At 40.6% G+C, this 21,387-nt stretch overlaps 1 protein-coding gene across 1 annotated transcript in view; it reads right to left on the bottom strand.

The window, feature by feature from the left end:
* TMEM108 (transmembrane protein 108) overlaps window positions 1–21,184 on the bottom strand; it is a 169,549-nt gene extending 148,365 nt beyond the window's left edge. Inside the window, exons 1-2 of the mRNA XM_064444120.1 lie at window positions 20,990–21,184; window positions 12,298–12,427 (exon numbers count right to left, since the gene is read on the bottom strand). The gene's annotated coding sequence lies outside the window, so the exon portion shown is untranslated. The remainder of the gene's footprint in view (window positions 1–12,297; window positions 12,428–20,989) is intronic.
* Window positions 21,185–21,387: the final 203 nt, after the last annotated feature.

The following is a 21,387-nucleotide window of genomic DNA, read 5'->3' on the forward strand; positions in this document are numbered from 1 at the left end:
AAATAACCTGTAGCATATGCTTACCCTCTTTGGCTGTTTTTCCTCTTCTAAATAAGAGACAGTCACATGGTCACACAGCTCACGTTCAAGAAGCAATGTCCCTACCTTTTCAGACCCTTATAAGTCAAGGGGTCATATGTTTTCTCTTCCAATTTCACCATCTAGCCATAAAGGTTTATGAACTGCTCCATTATTATATGAAACACATAGATTACTCTTGATCAACTTGGCAAAAGTCATTCTGCATTGATGAACTGCTTACTGCAACAAAGAATGAGCCTGTTATTGAAACTCATGTAAGGGCCTGAATCTGACCTGGAGAGGAAGAGGAAATTATGGGCTATCTGTCTTTCAGGTCCCCTAAAAGTATATTGGGCAAAGCAATGGAAAAATATGACAGCAGAAACAATCCTACTTTGGCACGGCAATGAATCAAGTTATCTATTATCTTTTTCATCATCTGCTGTTGAATTATGTGAATTGAAAGACAGTATGAATACATTGTACTTATTAATTAAAAAAAGAGACCTGAAACTACTGGTATTTCACATTTAACAGATCAGAACAGATAAATTATTTGGACACCCTATTCAGATACTTCTGTTCACACCAAACAGTAAATTGGCCAAAATTCACCTACTGTAATAACTGTGGGAGAATATCTGAGAGTACATTGGTTTTACGTAGCTGAAATTACATGGTCCTGAATCAAGGATAAGTACAAGAAAGTTGTCTAGTTTTTAAGGTAATTTATTATCTTATTAGACTTTTCTGGCACTCTGCAGTAAGCTATTACATTTTGAATTATGTCTTCACTGAATAAAGGAGAATAAAAATATTAATAGCTGAATTCTTCCTTCCTAAGAAGACAAAGGAGTAGAGAAAAGCTGTGGAGAGGACTAACTTGCCATTCTTCCTTGGTGTTCCTGAGTGTTCATTATTTTTTTCTGGGCTAAAGTAAACTATAATGTATCACCCTTTTAAATACATAAAAGTGATGCTGGACTCAAGGGATGGTTCTTCAGAAGACTATAAAAATATGGTAACATAACAAGTGCCTTGTACTGCAAAATGACAAAAGAAATTCCAAGTTTGGGCAAAATATAATTCTCAAATATGCTAAATAATGCTGTGTAGTACAGAAAGTAACAAAAGAATAATATAATCTCCGAGAGAAGAATTACAGCTAAAAATGCTGTGCAAAAACATTGTAATTAGAACTATGATCATTAATAGCCAAATCTCTCACATTGACTCATAAGGAGAGGGAGTATCTGATCCATGTTTACTTAAATAGTTCCAAAACAGAAGCAAAAATAAAAGGCTGCTTTACCTCGATGAATCACACTTTCTAGAGAAGACTGTATTACAACTTTATTCACACTTTGGGGTACCACTGTTTTGAAGCTCAGAAACCAGTATCATGTCTAAAAAAGTCCTGCTTACTTTGGCAATCCATAGGGTAAGATCACTCAATTTCTAATTAACCCTCTTTTCTCCCTATCAAATCTTCATCCTACTCTGGTGATAAATCCTGTCCAAATCCTTGAAAACAATTGCACAAATACACTAAACACAATTTCAAACATTAAATCAATAGAAGATTACTGTTAATTTCAGTAAGTGATCCCCATGTTTTTTCAAAAATCTTTATGATTAGCCTGTTTTCTGCAGTCAATATATAGGCATAAATTACTCAAGACTCCCTTGTACTAAGTAGGGACCAGATTATCCTTTCAGCAGAAAATGCTGCATAAATGGGAGAAAATGCCTGTAGGAATTCCCTTGAGGTGATACCTCCATACCACCACCAAAAAAACCCCACCAAACTCCAAAACAAATCCCCCGAAAAATCACGGTTCAAAACACAGAAGCAGACAGTGGAAATAAATTCAGCCACAGGGCACATCCCAGAAAACAGTGGACATCTGTGCAGAGATCCTGTATCTCTGCAAGAGCTCTTGTCCCTACTCACACAGCAGTATGGTATCAGCTAATTTTTCTGTTACTGAACTGTGTTTGTGGTCAATATGTTATCTTGGATGATGGTGATGTTGCAGCAAAGCAGAGAGCAGCTGGCTATTTAATAACAGTAATTGGGCAATCCGTCTCAAAATAAGAAACTAAGCTTTGATTAGCTACTTTTCTCATCACGTTGTGTATGCCATGAGGGAGATCTGAACAGACCCCACCTCCACAGCTAGTTACTGTCTTTAGAAAGGGTCTGCAGTGCCAGAATGCAAAGTGGTGGATTACTTCTGACCTTTACCTAGTTACATGATTACCCAGCTGTCATCCACAGGCAGTAAGCTCCAGTGATAAGAAATCAGCTTGAACAGTCCTTTGGTGACCATGGTTTGCAGATTTTGTTGCATTTATAAAGCAATTGCGAAAAACCTGTATTAGACCTGACACGGTAGTCTCACCGACAGAGTGGAGTAGTGCAGGCTCTCTAAAGAATTAGAATCTTAGCTTTGAATATCTCTACAAAAAAATAGAGGGTCATGAAACAGGGAAAGGAGAAAAAATGGTGGCTGTTGAAAATCAACTGAAACACAAACTAACAACTAACTTTCCTTGCACATCAGTAAGGGCATTCTATTAAAAAGGTGTCTGAATGTTGTCAATTTTCATGTGCTACTCACTCCACAGCAAAAAGAAGTTCAGTACAATTCCTAGTATGCCTAACTTCAATAGAAAGACAACGCCAACCCTCTGTGGAAGAGATATTATTGCAATTACCTTTCACTTAGAAGCTGATTTAGGGCCAGACTCTTTCTCTGCAACAAAGGTAGAAAGAAGGTGGGTTAAAATAGACACACAGAAGAGGGTCCTAAGGGAGGAAATGCTGCCCAGTGATGAAATCACTCTCTCAGGAGCCAAGGCTCCTGATTACTATTTCTGGCATTCCTGTTGTCATAGTGTTAAGACCTTGGGAGCAGGATATACGATACGTGATGGGGCTAGCTTCCAGGATTTTACCCAACACCATGTTTCCAGTCATAAACAGCTGCACTAATTACAATATATCTACACACAGAGCACTGCCTAGCTTAAGTCGGATACTGCCTAAGAAGGTTATTGTGAAGTTTAATGAATGCACACAAAATACTTGAAAAGCCTAAGACTAGTTCACTGCATCACTGCAAGGTAGCGTGCCCCAGCCACAGAGCACTATTACTGGTAGTTTGAAGAAAAATAGCAAATGATCCCCTTGTTGCAATAGATATGAGTATTTGCCATAACCTACTAACACATTTGTATCAGACAGGGAAAATGAAGGCAATTCAGTACAATGTGAGGTTAAACTACAGATGAAAAGCATTAAAAAAAAAAAATCTGTGGAAAAATTTTCACAGCCACCCTTCCTCCAATTCCTTCAGTGAGTTATCCTCTCCTCACATAAAAATGTCTTAATTACAGTCTTTGAATATCCCCCATGGATAGTTATCCATGTCAGATTTCAGGATATTAGATTAAACAAAGAGCTTATGCTACTTGTGCAGAGTGTAAAAATTATCTTGCCACCCCCTCAATGCCTTTCCCGAGTCTCTCTCCCAAGCTCCTGCCTCAGAACCAAACCACAATGGCTGCGCTATCAGATTGAACACTAGACTGGTTTTGTACTATTAGTTGGTGATACCTAAAATCACCTTTTCTTTTAAGAAAAGGTCACTGCTGGTAGGCATGTATCTAAACCTAATTCTTAGGGAGCCCTACTGGTACACTGTATCCTATGGTCCTCAAAAACTAAACACATTTTAGGTAGTAGCCTATTATTTATTTCTAAGATTAGCTATAAATCCCTACCCCTTTGATATTCTAGCACTTTGTACATTTCATATGTAACAACTTTCATCTACAAACTTTAAAGCAGTTTCCAAACATATCTCTGTGCAGCAACACCTTCCATGGGGGAGACACCGGTATAGAAAAAGCATCAGATTTTAAGATGTCATCATATTTGATATTGATGTAGATAGGTCTTTATGGTAGCCTTCAAATCAGTCAAGTAAAAAAAAATCAAGCCTAGCCCTTCTGATAATTACCAAACATAACCAGCTTGTTGCTCAGTGTTTTTTTTTTTTTAAAGATCCTAAAATCTTTTTAAATCTGTTCATTTACTAGCCTGTTACACAGGAAACTTGGCAGAAGCAGCAGAACCTCTCTCCTCACCTGCATTCAGTTATTCCTTTCACTAAGAGGAATTACAGTATCTTTAAAAACAATGGATCTTTGATACTAACACCAGTTTCTCTCGGGGAACTACATTTGCTTAAAACCCATTCCACGTTCCTCTTTGCTCCACTGGAACAGACACACACCTTCAGTGAGACTGTGCTTCTGATATCTGAAGTGGTTAGAAACTTTCTGTAGTTCTTTAGGGAAAGATCTGCAGGAAAATAGGTAGAATTGCTTCCTTTATACCTGGACATGTGTACTGACTGACACAAACAGTCTTCACACTTGAAAGCCAACACTCTAGGGAAATTTAAGGAACATGTGTCTAACAGGCTTCATCACATCACTTTCCTATGCCTTTTCTAGTTGTGCAGGGGAAAATCACAACACTTCTTTCCAGGAGCTGCTTATGTGAAGAGATAAATCGGGCTATTTCATTAGGACTGCTTTGCTCTGATCTGCCATGTGTACAGCACATGCCTCAGGTCATTCTATTTTGGTCTTTTATTCCTGAGGTTACTTTAAAATAAGTGGTGCCACTTACATCAGAGATAAATCGGGCATTAGGATTTCTCAACCTATTGGTGGATGAGCTACTGAAAATTACCACCTCCACTTCTTGCCAAAATTTCTTTAACAAGGTCCAGATTTCCTTCACTCCTCCAAGCCTGGAAGTCAGATGTCCTCCAACTTGAATCATGAAAGCAGCAATACTGAATTAGAGAAGATGCCAGGTAGAACAAGACTGGAAACTCTTAAGAGATATCCAGCAGAAGGTCACTGGGAAGTTACACATGAGTGTGTGAAGAGTACAAAGCAATGTTTTCATATATACACACGTATAATTGAAGCTGCAAGAGACAGGATGATGTTACATATGTCTAATAAGTTTAGCACAAGAGACTAGGAATGCTAGCATAATTTCCTTCTAGATGAAGAGACACCATGTAAATCTATTTGATCTGAAATCAGATAAGACGATGAAATACTAAAAACCAACATGAAAATGTGTTTGGGTTTTTTTTTTTGTGACCAAGAAGGAGAATATTTCTACTTCTCTACAGAGCAAAAGTTCAAGGGATGACGCAGTCCCAGGACAGAAGCACAAGAAAGATCCCACTTAGCATAAAGCTGGATAAAAACAGATTGATCAGAACAGATTGAGCTGTCAGCTAGAATTAAACTGGAAAGGCATGGTAAGATGAAGGAAGAATTTCAACAGCCTAAGGGGAAGGGTGGAAGATGTCAAATTCTCCAAAAGGGGAAAATTAAGGCAAGACATAAACATATGGAGTTTGAAAAATGAAGAAAGATGTAAACCACTGCAGAGAAATAGAGAACTGAAGAAGCCAGTATTATTAAATTGCCAAAAAAAGTCCAAAATAAGAGTAGCATGGTGGTTCCTGCCAATCAGTACCTGACAACCTCCATTCCGAAAGCTATTAGGTTATGTTGCAGAATCAGGAAATACAGCAGACTGTGCCCAAGACAACAGCACATTAAGAGAGATTCTACTCAAGGACGTGAAGATTACATCTGAAAAGAACCAGTAACAATTGCAAATTAATAAGCCTACTGTAATAGATAAAACATCCTTCAGTTTAAAGAAAAGTTCTGAGAATAAGGTTTTACATGCACCATTTTAGGTGAACAGTTGCCTCTGCCGTAAGATAGAGCAAGAGCCGTTAAGGGACCAAATCAGAAAGAAGAATAGTACAAGGTGACACTCTGACATCATTCTTAGCTTTTGAAAGTCTCTTCTGGAGAATGGTGTGGAAAAGAGGAAAAAAACACCATAAAAAGGCAGAGTAGCTGAATGACCTGAAGTTTATAGATAATATACCCTACCTCCAAAATCTGACTAAGCTAAGCAAGGAAAGCCAGCAGTGGATGCAGCTAAATGAGCAAAAACTACAAGGGAAAAGGACTGAGACAAATAATATAACTTTCAAAAAAAAAAAAGCACCAGACATTCTCTTCTTTGAACAGCTATAAAAGAAAGCAATAATTTTGACACTGAGGTAATCAAAAGACAACCCTAACAGAAGATTTAGGTTATTAATTACTTATTTGGTAGTTCACCAGGACCCCTAGACAAGCTGCCTGCTGATTACATTGTTCAAACTAGACCAAAGTCAAATAATAACAGTATTCTGCATTTTTAACAATCTGGATCTTCAGCATCTGTGCATGCATTTTTTGCCCTCGTATTGTTCCCAAAGTCAAATGAAGCTAGTGCTATTGCTGCACTTAACCAAACGAAAGATTTAAGGTGAATAAATTATGAAATATGGCTAAAGCCATGCAAAAAACCTGAACAGATCTTGTGGGTAAGACCATGCTCAGATGATCTTTGTCTCACTTTCTAGCAAAAGAAATCACAGTTCCTTCTTCTGACATAGTTTGTCATATCTATTATCTCCCCATGCCTTTTAATACACATTCATAAAGATGCCAACAATTTAAATTTGGATCCCACCCTGAAATAAGTGAAAACATGCTTTTACAGAACATTTAGAAGTCAAAAATCTTTCCCTACTTTTAAAACGCTTTGATTCAGCAGCTAGCTCTTTGCAGCTATGAACAACTCCAACTATGTGCAAAAGACACTCACTTGTGAGCCTTCACCTGACATGCTTCTGCCCACCTACTTACCCCACTCCTTTGACTTCTTAGCACTGCTGTTGACATGCTGAATGCTGAAGGCACTTGTTTAAAAAAAGAATTTTAGGTTGCTTTCACTTTTACAAAGGCTTGTTTTTAAGCAGTATACATCTAACGAAATCTAAGCAATTAGCACATGCATGATAGGAAGAATAAAAAGGTTAAAACAGAAAATGTTATATCACAAACAGAGCTTTAAAAATGCACTTTTAATAATCTAACATGTAATCAACAGCACAGATACAGAAATAAGTACAAGTCACACTGTATTTGTAGCGTTTTGTATAGTGATGTAATTTCCAGGATGAGGATCTTTATTTACAGGGACCTCTTCAGCACAACAAGGTGACACTGTCTCAGCTGCAACCTCACCTTTGCAGACAGATTAGGGTTTAAAAGTTCAGTTTAGCCTCTTTCTTGTAAGAAGCTGAACTCCAAAGCGGAGTCTCTCCTTAATTTCTGCAGTTTCCTGTACTCCATTTACTATTTTCAGTTGTGTTCCTGAACAACAACTAGTTGAAGCAAAGTGTGACCTTTTTATTCACTATAAATCTGACCTAGAAATGCACTGCTGAAATTAAACAGACTGATCCTTAATCTAACTGAGGATAGCAGTGGTACGGCCTACTTGTTCTGCAGAAGGAGCAACTCACTGGTGTAAGAGTACTGAGTGAAGAGCCAGGTCTGGTGCTTGGTTTTAGAAACAGAATTTATTTCTCTGGTTTGCATGATCCCAGGCTAACCTTAGTGGCCATCTGTATGGGGAAGAGCAGGGGATAAGGGCTTTTCACCACCTCACATTGCTGATACAAGGCTGTCCTCAAAACTGTGACTTGTTATGGGTTGTGAGTAACCTGAGGCTAAATAAGTAGACCCTTTTAAGTGTCCCAGCTTTTGTTTCTATGTCTGGCAAGAAACCAGAGGAAGCACTACCCATCCCGCATAACCAGGTACCTGCTTCTTTCTTTGTGCCCGTACTTACGGACCCTCTTAGATTAGTCTCACAGCAAGTTTTCCTTTTATCAGATTTCCCAGCCTGGTTTTACACAATATACCAGGTTACTTTTACACCAGCTATCAAAGAAGAGGTCCTACTCCCAAACTTCCTCCACTTACTAGTGAATTCCCCACCACACTTGACTGCATTTAACTGCACCAATAAGACTTTTTTCATCCACATTGAACATAATAGTCTCCTATCACCCCAAAAGAAATGTTATTGCTTACTATTAGGAATAATAATCAAAACTTGTCAGGGCCAGATCGCCAAGTGGAGTGAATTATACATATTCAATAGCATCAGCATGAACAAAGGTTTATCAGAACAACCGTATTTTCCACCTAGTCATTGGGAAATAATGGCAGTATCTCACATGCTACTTGAACAGATGACTAAGTAACAACAAGTGTTTAGGTATTCTTTACTAAAGAAAAGACACTGTCCTTGCAAAAACAAATTAAAAACAAAGTTGTAACAATTCGTACTCGGTGACCCACATCAAAACTAGAAAAAGGCATTCTTTTTGATTGTGAAGACTCTGATCTCCCTCCATACCATTTTCCTTTAAATATAATATTCTGTGACTAGTGTCCGATGTTATTAGTAATAAATAGATGCAAGCACAAATACACCTTTTTGTTAGTTGGCGCTATAATTACTTCTGTATCTTAATGTCTGCTTTGGGAGGGCTAACTTCTGAAGCTAACTCCTTCAGGATTTAGCTCGTGAAGGATCAATGACTTCTGGCATTCTCTCAAGTAGCGACAGGGGAAAAACCCTGGATTGCTAGCTGCTATCTCATCTTTTTACTTCAGGCAGTGCTGGGAAACACTGCAAAGCAGAACTTATCATGGGGGACAAGGAATCAAGAGGGCTGAAATTAGAAAAGACAGTTTGGCTGCTTTCAGTTCAAGCAGAAGTATTATGAAAAGTGTTTCGAATTATGTCACACAGGGCAAGTGTCACTGCAGTTAGTAAGAACTTACTGTGCCAGCAAATGTCAGGACAAGTTACACTGCAGGACAGGCGAGCTCTATGTCACCCTCACTTCCAAAAGGGAAAGGCTTCCCCCACTGCCAAGAAGCTGCTCCCATTTCAGAGTTGATTTAAATCAAACTGCTCTTATTCAAGTCAAAACAGCATGGAGGGAGTATTATAATGACATTATGGGCAATTCTTTGGATCCCTCCCTACTTACAGGGATGAAATGCTTTGATTCTCCACCACCTTCAAACAGAATCACCTCAAGGCTGGAGACTTGCATATGTAAATGGATGCCTGCAGGTTCTTAAAGCCACTGCTTAGGATGCTGGTAAATGCCCCTCTGTCCCCTGTGCTACTGGGTCTGAACCCATCTAATCTTTCTTGCCTCTCTGATCATTTACTCTTTGCAGAAAGGTGCTTCTGCAATTTTTGCTGGACCCAGCACAACTGAGGCCTCATCAACACCTGGGGTCCCTCAGCACTCTTAGTGAAAGTGAATAACAGGAACATCAAATTCAGTGCACCAGAACAGAGAAAGACAGGACTAAGTCATAAATAAAATTAATTGATTTTGCTTAACTATAAGGAAATCTTTCACTGACCTGTGAACTCCTAGCAAAATGAACTGGTTTTGATTCAGCTATCCTTAAGTTTTAAAATGTTTAAATTATAAGTTACGAGGGCTTCAATATAGTGAATAAACACATCTTTATGTTCTGCACAGAAAGAACCAAGAGCTACAAAACATTTTGGTGAGCTGAAGAAAAGTTTTATTCAGTTTTGAACTTTTCCAAAACATGACTTCCCAGAATTTTTCAGGTGCTTCTTCAGGCTTTCATTTAAAACAGATTGCTAAAAAAATTAACTGAAACTCACATAGCTTCTGTTAATATTGGAATACCTGTGTTGGGCATAAACCAGATTGCAGTCTGTTCCTTAACTTCCTAAGCTTTGTTTGATGTTTCAATCATTTCTCAGCCAAAAAAGGATACACATACCTAGAAGGCTATAAAGAATAATGCCCACAAATAACCGACAATATAGAAGTTCAGGGATTTAAGGTCTGGCTTTGATTTAAGCCACTATTACCTCCAGTTATGTATTCTATCCTACAGCTGCAGGCTGTCATCCCAAATGGAAGAGTCACTATAGTAGACCATCTCAGGTGCTCTAACGCAGAGAGCACACAGCACTGAAAGAGCAACGAACTTTTAAGCGAAGACCGAGACCATACACAGAAGTAGCTGGGTTGCAAGCTCACATTTCCACATGACAACTCTGCAGGGATGACAGCCTTTGGCAAATGAAAACTAACAAAGCAACTCTGGGGCTCTAACAACATTTTTGCTGTGAATAAGTGCCTATAAATCCAGTTAACTAAGACACTGTAGAAACTCTGACCCTGTACATTTTTCTTAGCTACTAGTACTGGTTCTTTTCAGATAGGACTCAATTTATGTGCAACTCTGTTATTTACTCATGTTCTGAATGGCTGAACTTCAGCTCTCTCTGTGTAAGCAGACTTTGCCTCCACGTATTCATTTCCTCTATCCCCAGAATGGCTGCTGCAAGAATGCAAATCCTATTTGGAAGGATTACTTGCCACGCAACAGCCAGAGGCCCTGTCGAAGGCTGGGCTCCCTCCCACGCCAAGAAGCACAAACTCAGAAGCTCTGATGCAGAGAAGGACATGATTAAAGCAGGCAAGGTGGCAACACGAAATGGTATTCTCATTTCACATATGCAGAACCAAAGCTGTCATTCCCCTCCCCACCCCATTATATTAGGCATTTGCACTAAAGCCGGGGATTTCATAACATGCAAGTGTAAAGATGCTCAAGCATGAAAGCACAGACTAGGCCAGTATTTATACTTGTGGAAGCTGGCAATAACTGGTGGCAATACCGATTCCACTGGAGCACTTGTGTGTGGACACCAGGGGTCACACAAGCACCTGGGAGGGGAAATAAAACTCTTCAGAGAAGTGCCTGCTATCTAGACCAGATCTTTCAGGGTTTTATGGTCTATGTACATTCCTTTGTAACAACAGTTATGGAAAGTTACTGGAATGTCCCAAGTACTCAAGAGTTTGAATGTGGTTTTGCTTGTAAATTGTATTTGCTATTGCGTATCTTTGCATTTTCTACGTACTTCACACATTTCATTCCTGTTATTTCAGCATACAAGGGAGCACCTACTGTTTCTACAGGATGCAGTGCCACAGCCTGATACCTTCCCCACCTTACTAAGAGGATCTCTTCAATTTAGTTCTCCACAAAAGAATGAGAGGAGTGTATCTCATGCTTGTGAAAATGGCAGACTGATAACACTGGACACTATTGGGCAAGTAGTTCTCTACAGAATACAAGCAATGGCAGTACATTGCCCCAGCACAGATGGTTCCCTCATCATTTAACCCTGGCTGGCAAAAATTGAGAAATGGAGTGTCACACTGACTTCAGCTGAAAGCCCTCTCTGGGTTAAAGCAGACACCCAATAAGACCAGTTTTTGCAGCTGCACAGCTGCCTGATTTGAGCTTCTTAGTGACACAGAGCTGGTGGGGTTTTGCATTTGCTCTGTAGCAATCTTGTATTGATCAGAATTGTTAGAATACGATGAAGTCCCACAGAGCCACTCCCCAGCCAGGCAGAACTACCACCATCTCGGAAATGAAAAATTTTACTTTAAAATTAGTGTGCTTCATGTCTTTCCCAAGCGTTTTTACCAGTTCCAAATAAGTTTTTGAAAAAACTGCATTTTGTACCTTCCCTGAAAACAACTCAGTAAAAGCACCATTCAGAATAAGTGACAGAATACCCAAGCATCATGCAAAAGATGCCAAGAAAATGCATAAAGCTCCCCGCCACCCTCAGCTTACGAAAATATGTAATTAATTTTTATTGGAATAGATAGACATAAATGCAGCAATTTTTGTAAACAAACTGTATAACAATCCTGAAAGTCAAAGAACACTAAGACTGTACAAAGAACATGGCATAACTTGCGTCTCCAGTTAGAGACATTTCTAGCATCCAGTTTAGAGACATTTTCTTCTGATTAAGATCCTGCACTAAGAAGTACAGGTTTCAAGTCAACTTCAATCTGCAACAATTGATAAGCACATAAAAAAAGATGCCTTAGGTGAGTGGGAAGGTCTCCTATTAGCACATGCTAAAAATAGACAACCTGTAGGGCTACCTGAACAGATACTTTACATACTAAAATTTTGAGTTTTACAGGCCCTGAGGACCCACATTTGTCTTTGACTTTTACAAGCTGAGGCCTTTTGGAGTCCAAATATAGTCCAGTAATACATTAATTGTAGGCCACAGTTATTAGCAGTGAGCCAGTAGACTGGACAACCTTTGGAGAACACCTGTATCGCCATCTTGGGCAGTGCCACAAAATGGAGCTGCACTGCACTGACGAGAAAGAAAACCAGCAGAAAAATCCATTTTTATCTTACCTTGTAATGGGAAGAGCAGATGCCTTCAAACATATCTATATCCATACAGTCCATTGGTTCAGATCTTCCTGGTAATAGCAACTCTTCCAGGTTCTTATTTTCTTACTTTTAGTCTACCAGCCGGTGCAACCTGTAATTCACAGAAGTGGGTGCGTTATTCCAAGATGTTTAATCATCTCATTCTACAAGGCATTAAATTTAAATATATATAGCTCTGTGCCATGTGGCTCCTATTGCTCTCCAGAGCTTTCAGTGTAATGGATTGCAGACCACAATGTTTCTGTAGGCTATTGATTCTGGGGAATGTAAGACGACTCTTAAGGATTCCTTTGCAGACTTTCCAGAACATCACATTCCATATGTGTATAACCTATATATTTGAGAACATGCTCCTACCTTATGAAATTCAAAAATGAAAACACACAAAAAAAAGCCAAAGCTTGCACCTCTGAATTATCAATTTCTTTGTTAAAGGTTGCTTCTTGGGGGAAGAGACTAAGTTACATTTAAATACTAGACCAGGCATAGGAATGCTACTAATTTGAGAAACTGGAGGTTGACAGAGTGGCCAAGATTTATGTTCAGCAATTAAGCTAACAGAAAGGAAAAAAGTGCTTCCAAAAAAACCAACTGTGAACACTGTTCAAAGATTTTCAGAGGGAGAGTGAATTAGTGGGACAGTAGGAAAATTTAGGCAGAGGGATTTTTTGGTAGAGCTACTCAGGGAATCACAGTGAGACTCCTCAGATGTGTCTATAGCTGCAGGGCCTTCCAGGTATTTAAATTTGGTCATTCAAACCAAAAGGACCTCTGAAAACCAAGCAACAGGTTCTCTGCTTAGGCACTACAGTCTTCATCAGTGACAGTTATGAGGGAGTCACATATGCTTGACTCCCCACTGCAGACTCTACAGCATATAGAGCATTACCTGTGTACCTGACAAATACCCCTCCCCATCCCCAATATCTTGATCCCCCGTATGCAGGACCCAATGGAACAACACATTTTCGTGGTGGATTTTACAAAAACTTAAATAAGTTTCATGAAAGTTCAATTAAACAGAGTGCAATTATCTGTTCACTGGCAAACAGGCAGTCCACATTAGTTCAGATCTGCTTTGCTGAGCTGTGTTCAACTTCTCAAAGCATTTGACTGTTTCATTATGAGATTTCACCAGACACCCCTGGCTCCAGCACTATGACACAGAAAGTGGGATACATAACACCCGCTGCTCTCTGCATTTTGGCTGCTGCTGCTTAAAAGATGCCCCTGCTCTCTAGAGAAACTATTTACAAGTATTGCAAATGTTAGTATAACTTCATGTCTATATTGTTTGTAGTATACACATCTTATCTAGGCTGCTGTCTCTCTCCCTCTTTTTACCATGGAAAATTGAAAATTAACTCACTTCAGTCAGAATGCCTAAAAATCAGCAGCACTGATGTTTTATACTATATTAACCACTTGTTGCCTTACATCCTGGTGTAAATTCCCACCGTGAAGGGTGGCACACAAGGACACTCTGTTCCTGCATGGCAGAGCTGGCATGTCACACACTGATGGCACCGATTTAATTGCCATTTACACCTGAAACTCCTGATGGAGCCAGAAAAAGTCTTGATCCTGGGAGGGGTTTCAAGTGAGTTGTGCCTCCTCCTTGATGCAGACAGATCTCAGATCTGAAAGGACGTGCACAATTAACCTAGAGTCCTTAACTCTGAATCTCCAGATAACTCATAGCCTTATGGAGACTCTCCTCTTCCCTCTGACAACTTTCAGGACTTGATTTCAGTGAAGGACAAGATTTGTCCTTCAGAAGTACTGGCTAAAATGAGAGCCAGGACTTAACATGGAAAAAAAATGCAACATTCACCCTTACAAATTAAGCATCAGAATGCAAACTGCTAGGAAAAAAATACTAAGAATGCCTCACTATGCAGGCTATCTTAACATTTCCAGACTATATGGTTTGGGACCTCTCTAGTTAGGACAAAACCTCCCTTTTTGTGAGAGTGGATCACGTAGAGACTGACATGGGGAATCAGTTTGCATTGCAATTCCACTGTATATTACAATTGTTATATCATGCTTGTAAATAAAAATCCAGTGTAATGTCAAATATCTTCAAATAAGTAAATCTGGTATGAAAACATTAAACCCTCCTGCCACCTCAGACCTGTTGGATAGACCAGAGCCTGTAGGTCAGGACAGACAGCCACCAACTCTCCTGGCATTACACGGCCAGCCATCTCAGTAAGAAGGTAATGCATCTCCTTGTCTCTGTAGCAACAAGGAGACCTGAAGAAAGCAGCATCCGGACGGAGGTGAGTGGCTGCTTTCCTTTGGATGGTGGGCCAAAGAGGCATTTCACTGAACCATGGACTTGATCACTCAACTTGGCAGGAAGAGACAGCAGGTTAAGAAAAGGGACATAGGCTTTGACACATGCCTGGATGCAGGTAAAGACAACTCTGATGATGTACCACTCCCGCAACACTACTGAAGAAGTTATTACAGTTAAACAGAAAAAATTGGTTGTCACATGCCAAATTCTTATAGAATAAGGACTCTGTATGCAACCATGTCAATTATGTGACTGTGGATGGATATGAGGTAGCCTGCACTGGAGAACAAGGAGGAATGACCCAACAGCAGCAAAGAAGATAAAGAGTGAAAAGACACCAAAACCTGCTTTTCTTGGTTGATCACTAAGATTAATTACCCTCACAATGTACAGCCTCTGCTCAAATGCTGATAGAAACAGAAATGAATAGGAAATCCCCTTGAATCTACCTTTATAAATAGAATGCTACAATATTATTTTGTATTCAGACCTTGGATGTATACTATTCCTAGTCTTTTTTATATAATACTGTTATTATTTTACAGTGTTTTCCTACATAATGACAGGGATTACATGAACTACAGAAAGTGCAGGTTAACTAACAAAACTCCTAGAGTGCCTTCAAGTGTCTGGTTACATGATATGCCTTTAACTATTTACTCAGAAACTAAAGCAAAAGGTGCTGTTTGAGAGATAACATACATCTTGACTAGCTACTGTCCTGATTTCAGTTACACTGTTAATCTACACAGGTATAAAAAAAGTAAAGCTGAGCAAAGGAGCATTAGCAATATGTGAAAGTGATTGCATTGCCTTCAGCTCTACTTACAGATGTTAGTTCTACCTCTTAAAATCTTACTATGTGAAAAGCTGATCTTAGTTATTCTGTGTGTGCTCATGTAGGGAGAGTATTCTACCTGCACTTCTCTAATCTGAAGTTGCAGAACATGCTATAAGCCATTGCTTTAACAGCTTAGCACAGGTCGCACAGATCACACCTCTGAAGTCTTTGAATAGGAACGCCACTGATCAAGCAAGACCCCTCTATTTTATGTGTCTTGGGTGACTTTCAATCTTCTGGATGAAAAAAACCTAACAGGCAAGGTACACAAAGGGCAGGCAGGTACTGCTCTATTTATTTTGATTGATCTATTTACAGAGGATGTGGATCTAGACCAATGATAAGGACAAAGCTGCAACTATTTCTCAGATATGAAAAACTCCCAATACACCAATGTTGCTTCCAAATATGAAAAAGTTATATGCTCACATGTACGTGCACACATCTATTATGAAACCCCCACAATCAGTCTTACTGCACGACCTGCATTTTAGGACCATCAAAAAGGACTCCTAAATGTAGTCCTGCATCATCGACTCTAGAGGACTACCGCTGGATTACAATCTGAATGCCAGTGATGCTTTAAGTGACCATAGAGGCATCTTTCACCACTGGTTCCCCCATATCTTCCACAACTAATCGATTGTACTAGTAGTTTTATGAAAAGACACGTTTGTTCCTTTGAAGCATCGTGATGCTTTACTTAAAGACCCTTCCTGGAAAAGCCTGCCTTAACAGACAGAGCTTAGTAAAGCAACATGAGCTGCCCAGCCAAACTTGTTATTAAAACATACCAAAGCTGCCAGAATTATGCCATTGCAAAAAACCTCTGAAAAGGAAAGAGTCCTGGCTGCCCTGGCAGTCTATATACCAACCTCAGAACAAAACTCTCACATCCTTTTTGATTCATACTAATGTCGATGCATTAAATCCCGCTTAAATTACCAAGGATAGGAGCACTTGTGGACTGACATTCAAGATTGTGGTTTTCTCCCAATAGCATTATAATGAGGCTGAGGTAAATCTGCCTGCTGCAACCAGCATACTGGCTCCAGTTGCCTGCATTCCTCTGCACACTCACATCCTGCAACCCCTTTTCTTTGTCATTTTCTCTTCTTCCTCCCTTCTTGTTTAGTCCTCCCTCTTCTGCGGTACCAGTATAGGCTGGAGGCCAACTGGCTGGGAAAACAGCTTTGCAGAGAAAGACCTGGAAGCCCCGGTGAGCAACAAGTTGACCATAAGCCAGAAGCATGCCCTTGTGACAAAGAAGGGAAATTAAAGAAGATGGAACAATACTCATCTCAGTGGTGCCCAGTGAAAGAACAAGAACAGGCACAAAGCAGAACACAAGCAATTCCATTTAAACATAAGCAACTCTCACTGTGAGGGTGGTTCAACACAGGTACAGATCACCCAGAGAGGCTGTGGAGTCTCTACCCCTGGAGACTGGAGATATTCAAAACCCAGCTGGACACAGCCCCATAAAGCCTACTCTAGATGCTTTGAGCAGATGGTTGGACTAGGCAAGCCCCAGAGGTCCCTGCAACCTCAGCCGTTGTGTGAGCCTGTAAACAGAGGCCTGTTCCCCAATTATTATTTTTTTTTGTTTTCAAGCGAGTACGCTACTGACATGGTTATGTTGAAAACCTGATCCTGAACAGTGGGACAAGAATTTCGTTTGAGGTTTCCACTATATGGATGGAATGGACTGATGAAACAATGACTTTGAAAATTAAACCAGATATTAGAGATGCTCCTTACTCTCAGACTCAGACAACACCTTCTGTGCTTCTTAGCAGAAAAAGCTCCAATGGTCACTGCTGCTTGCAGTATGATCGGTAGTTCTGCTTGCAACATTTAATGCATCACCCACTTGTAGCTTTACTTTTATGTTTTGCCCTTTATATCGTGCTCCCAAAAGGAGACTGCCAAAGCAATTTTAGTTAGCAAATCTCTTCCTTGGTGTCACAGCATACTGGATAAAACCTGTCTTCTGATGCAGAAGGAATGATCAGAGAGCATAAAGAATTTGTTCCCATTATAAAGAACAAGTTAGATCCTTACCCAGTGCTCAAAGACCTTTGCAAAGGAAAACTGGTAGGTGTGCCAGCTCATATACTTTTTTCAGGGAATGCCAGCAACAAACCAAAGGTGACAATACGTGCTTTAACTATGAATTACATATATTGTAATCAGTGGCAAGGACTACCCAGCATCAAGCAGAGATACACTATATTCTTACTCAAAGAGGTGGCTAAGTGTCCTGCGTAATCCAGTTCCTCAGTCAGCTAGAAGCAAGAGATAGATCATTCTTTCCCATACCCACCACTCCTGACTGCAACAGTTACCATATTCCTATCATTAATGTTCTATAGGTAACACCTCTAACCTCAACATTCTGAGTTCTAGTACCTCGTAAATAAAGCTTCCCAAACTTGAGTTCAACAGGCTACAAAGTAGGCTCCAAATTACAATCTGGTTTTACTCCTATTTCTTTTGAAGAATAACTCAGTCTTCAGTCAGACAAGAGAATCAACTATGAAGCTTTCTTTTTGTGGATGTTAAGTTGGAAACTTAACAGCAATTTTCATTTTTCCTATCTTGTACATTTACTGCGGCCAGCACATGCCTCCAGCTGAGTTATTTGCAGTTGCCACACAGTAACTGTGTTGTCATCCCCTGAATTATTCCAAGGAAACCATTAGACAAGATAGTTTTTGCTTCACTTTAATTTCTGCTGATTTTAAGTTAACCATCTTCAGTATCACAGTTGTACATTCACACACTTTCACTCAAAGGGGATCTGTTATGGACACCGCATAGTCTTTAGTTGTGCTCCACCACACAGCTGAGCTTTGGATGCAAAAACTTAGTATCCATTCATACATTTGTTGGTTATTAATTCATTTAGTTGTTTAGTAAATACATCCAGGCATACCAGTTCATATATTCCACAAACAAGGATGCCATGAAACAATTCAGTGAAAGTTTTTACAGAGATACATTACCTCTGGCCGTAATAAATCATTTGCAAGGACAGACACTGGAATTTGTGTGTACATTAATTGCCTCTATTTACCTGGCAATTCATTAGTCCAATTTACAGCATGGCCAAAACCTCTGGTCTAGCTATAATTCTGAGAGAATTTACCTGCAATGAGCTAGACGGGAGCATGGGTTGGTTGGGTTTTGTTGATGCAGCTGAGGTCTGTTGCATGCCCTCCGAGGGATTCAGCTTAGCTAAACTCTTGTTATGGGCAGCTGCAGGCTGCGAAGGAAAGCAGTCTGTGCCGATCCAGCTTATCTGTTAAGGCAAAAACTCAGCCCTGGCAAGACCTCCAAGGGAAGGCAACACTAGAGCAAATGCTACAGCACAAGCACTTAGGAATATTGCCTCCTCTTGCCAGGAGAGGAAAGATTGCCCAGTGTTTTCAAACTTTTTAAGGCAGTCAGTGTCAATACATAAAATGTCTTTAATATATGCACATTATTGCAGCTATTGTAGCATTATATTGGCATGTCAGTTTTATTAGCAGAAATAAAAGGCTTTGCCAATAATAAGCTTGAGTGTTATTTTATTCTGCATTATGCTATTGTAACTGTGGATCCTGTATACAATCACATAATTACATCTCTACCATTGTAACACTTGTAATTGCCTTCCCTCTTTCTTTAATCTCTCCAGCGGAAAGACTAAAGTTCAAACTATTCCATATCTGGCATTAATCTAGAGAACATCAGTTTACAAGGTTAGAGTAAATTCCATCAGCCCTAATAGGATTAAAGGTATTTCTGCAGTTTCCAAATCCTCAGAAGTAGCAAATATTTTTTTTAAAGGAATAGATGGTGTTCACACAGTTGATTAGCATGGTCCACCACAACCAGAAACGCTGGTAAGAAATTTACCATAACAATTCCACTGCATCTGCATCAATGTTTACTTTATGATTAGGACCTACACTATGTCTGCAACATGAACTAGGCAAGAATAGGTCACTCTGGGACAAGACCACAGTAGGCAATAGCCACTTGCTTGCATGTGCAGATTTAGGTCTAATTAATACAGTTTTAAAGTAAAGTCACTACAATATTTTCAGACACAGGTAGTGTCACTATTACTATACTGTTATCGATTCCTGCAATTTATCTGGTTAAAATCATTCTGCAAATATAAGTCAGAACTTAATGTAGATTTGAACAGTTGCATCTGCTTTCCAGAGGCACTGCTGCAAAGCATTAGGAGAAAATTATAGCTTCTTTTAAATTTGCTTTTGAACCTCATTCCTTCATCTACTATTTTGTCATGTGTTCCCCCCCACCCGTTCCCCCCAAAGCCAGCTGTAAAATGACAGCCTCATTCATCAGAACCACATTCCCATTGCTGATTTACCTCCTGAGGCAGTCAAAGGGTCATTTTTAAACCTTAAATTGTCAATAGGATACAGAGGGACTGATCCTACTTGCTTTAATTAGCGCCTTTTTCCACAGAAGCCTCTCCATATAAAGGACTCCCTCCATAGACCTTGAATGCCCGACTGCTTTCTGCAGTTGAGAGGTGGATTTGCTCTATTAGATTATATATTTCTTAGTTCTGCTGCACAAGCACGGCCATTTATTCACAACATAGTTCAGTTTCCTTCCCAATTTTTCCTCTAGAAATCAGTTCAACCTGTACCTATCCATCGCTGTTTTATCTCTGTTATAAACCCACCTAGTCAATCTGTGCTTTAAAATATTTTCCTGAAACAGTCATCTGGCCCCTCCTCTTATTTGAGAGAAATATATGAAGGCTATCTCTCGGAAACTGCCTAGATAAAAGGTACTGCCTATCACAGTACTACAACAGGCTTTTACAATTGGCTGTGCTTCAAGATCTGTATTAAAAAAAGGGGAAAAAAAAAAAAGGATGCTGTCTTTCATGCAGCGTTCTACTGTAAATACAATATGCAAGCCACAGGCTCCCGGTGCATTTTCGATATGGAGCAATTTCGTGCCTTCGGTTGTATATTACCAACATGCATCTCAGCAAACATATGCTCGCTGGTCGTGACAAGCGCCTTATAGTTCCTGCTTAAGAAAAAAAAACAAACCCAAACAATATCCTGCCTTCTACAAGAGATACGATGCCTTCATGTAAAGATAGATACTAATGTCACCTTCCCTCGCAGCTCCCACCCCATTCAAAAAGAGTGGGAATCATCTAGACGCGATTTTCACGCCGTGCCTACCCCCAGAAACTGCTTATTCACATACAACCGAGCCCACTAAGGCGCAGGAGGACAGTTACAACGCAATGCTTCTTAAACTATCAGCGCAAACCACTAGGCAGTTGCCGCTTCAGATCACATTTCATAAGATAAGAAGAAAACCGATAAGCAAAAGCACCTCAGAAGCGGAGCCCCATCCTCCCCCCGCCATCCCCATCCCTCACGCCGGAGCTGGCGGCAGCCGAACCCGACCGCGGGAAGCGGCGCCCGCCCCGGGAAGAAGGAGCCCCCGCCGCTTACCTCCGCCGGTCGGCGGCGGCTCCCCCCGCGCTGCGGAGCGAGCGGCGCTGCGGGCACCGCCGCTCGGTGATGCTCCCCCGGGGGGCGGGCGGGGCTCCCGGCGGCCCGGCCTCCCCGGGAAGGCGCCCCGGCTGCGGCGGGGAGCGGGGGGGAGGCGGCGGCCCCGCCGCGGGGGCGCGGAGCGGCGGCGGGCGAGGCGCGGGCAGCGAATGTCAATGAGGAGCCGCTGTTTGCGGCAGCGGGGAGCGGCTGCGGGGGGGATTAGGGGCAGGGTTTTACACGGGCTGGATTGGATTAGCCGTAATTGCGCCGAAAGGGGAAGGCCGGTATTTAGGGGGCCAGGCTGGAAAGGTTAAAAGCAGAACGAAAGCAGGTGGCGGGGGTACGGTGTTGAAACG

This window comes from Phalacrocorax carbo, chromosome 2, assembly GCF_963921805.1.
Source record: "Phalacrocorax carbo chromosome 2, bPhaCar2.1, whole genome shotgun sequence".
Taxonomy (NCBI): domain Eukaryota; kingdom Metazoa; phylum Chordata; class Aves; order Suliformes; family Phalacrocoracidae; genus Phalacrocorax; species Phalacrocorax carbo.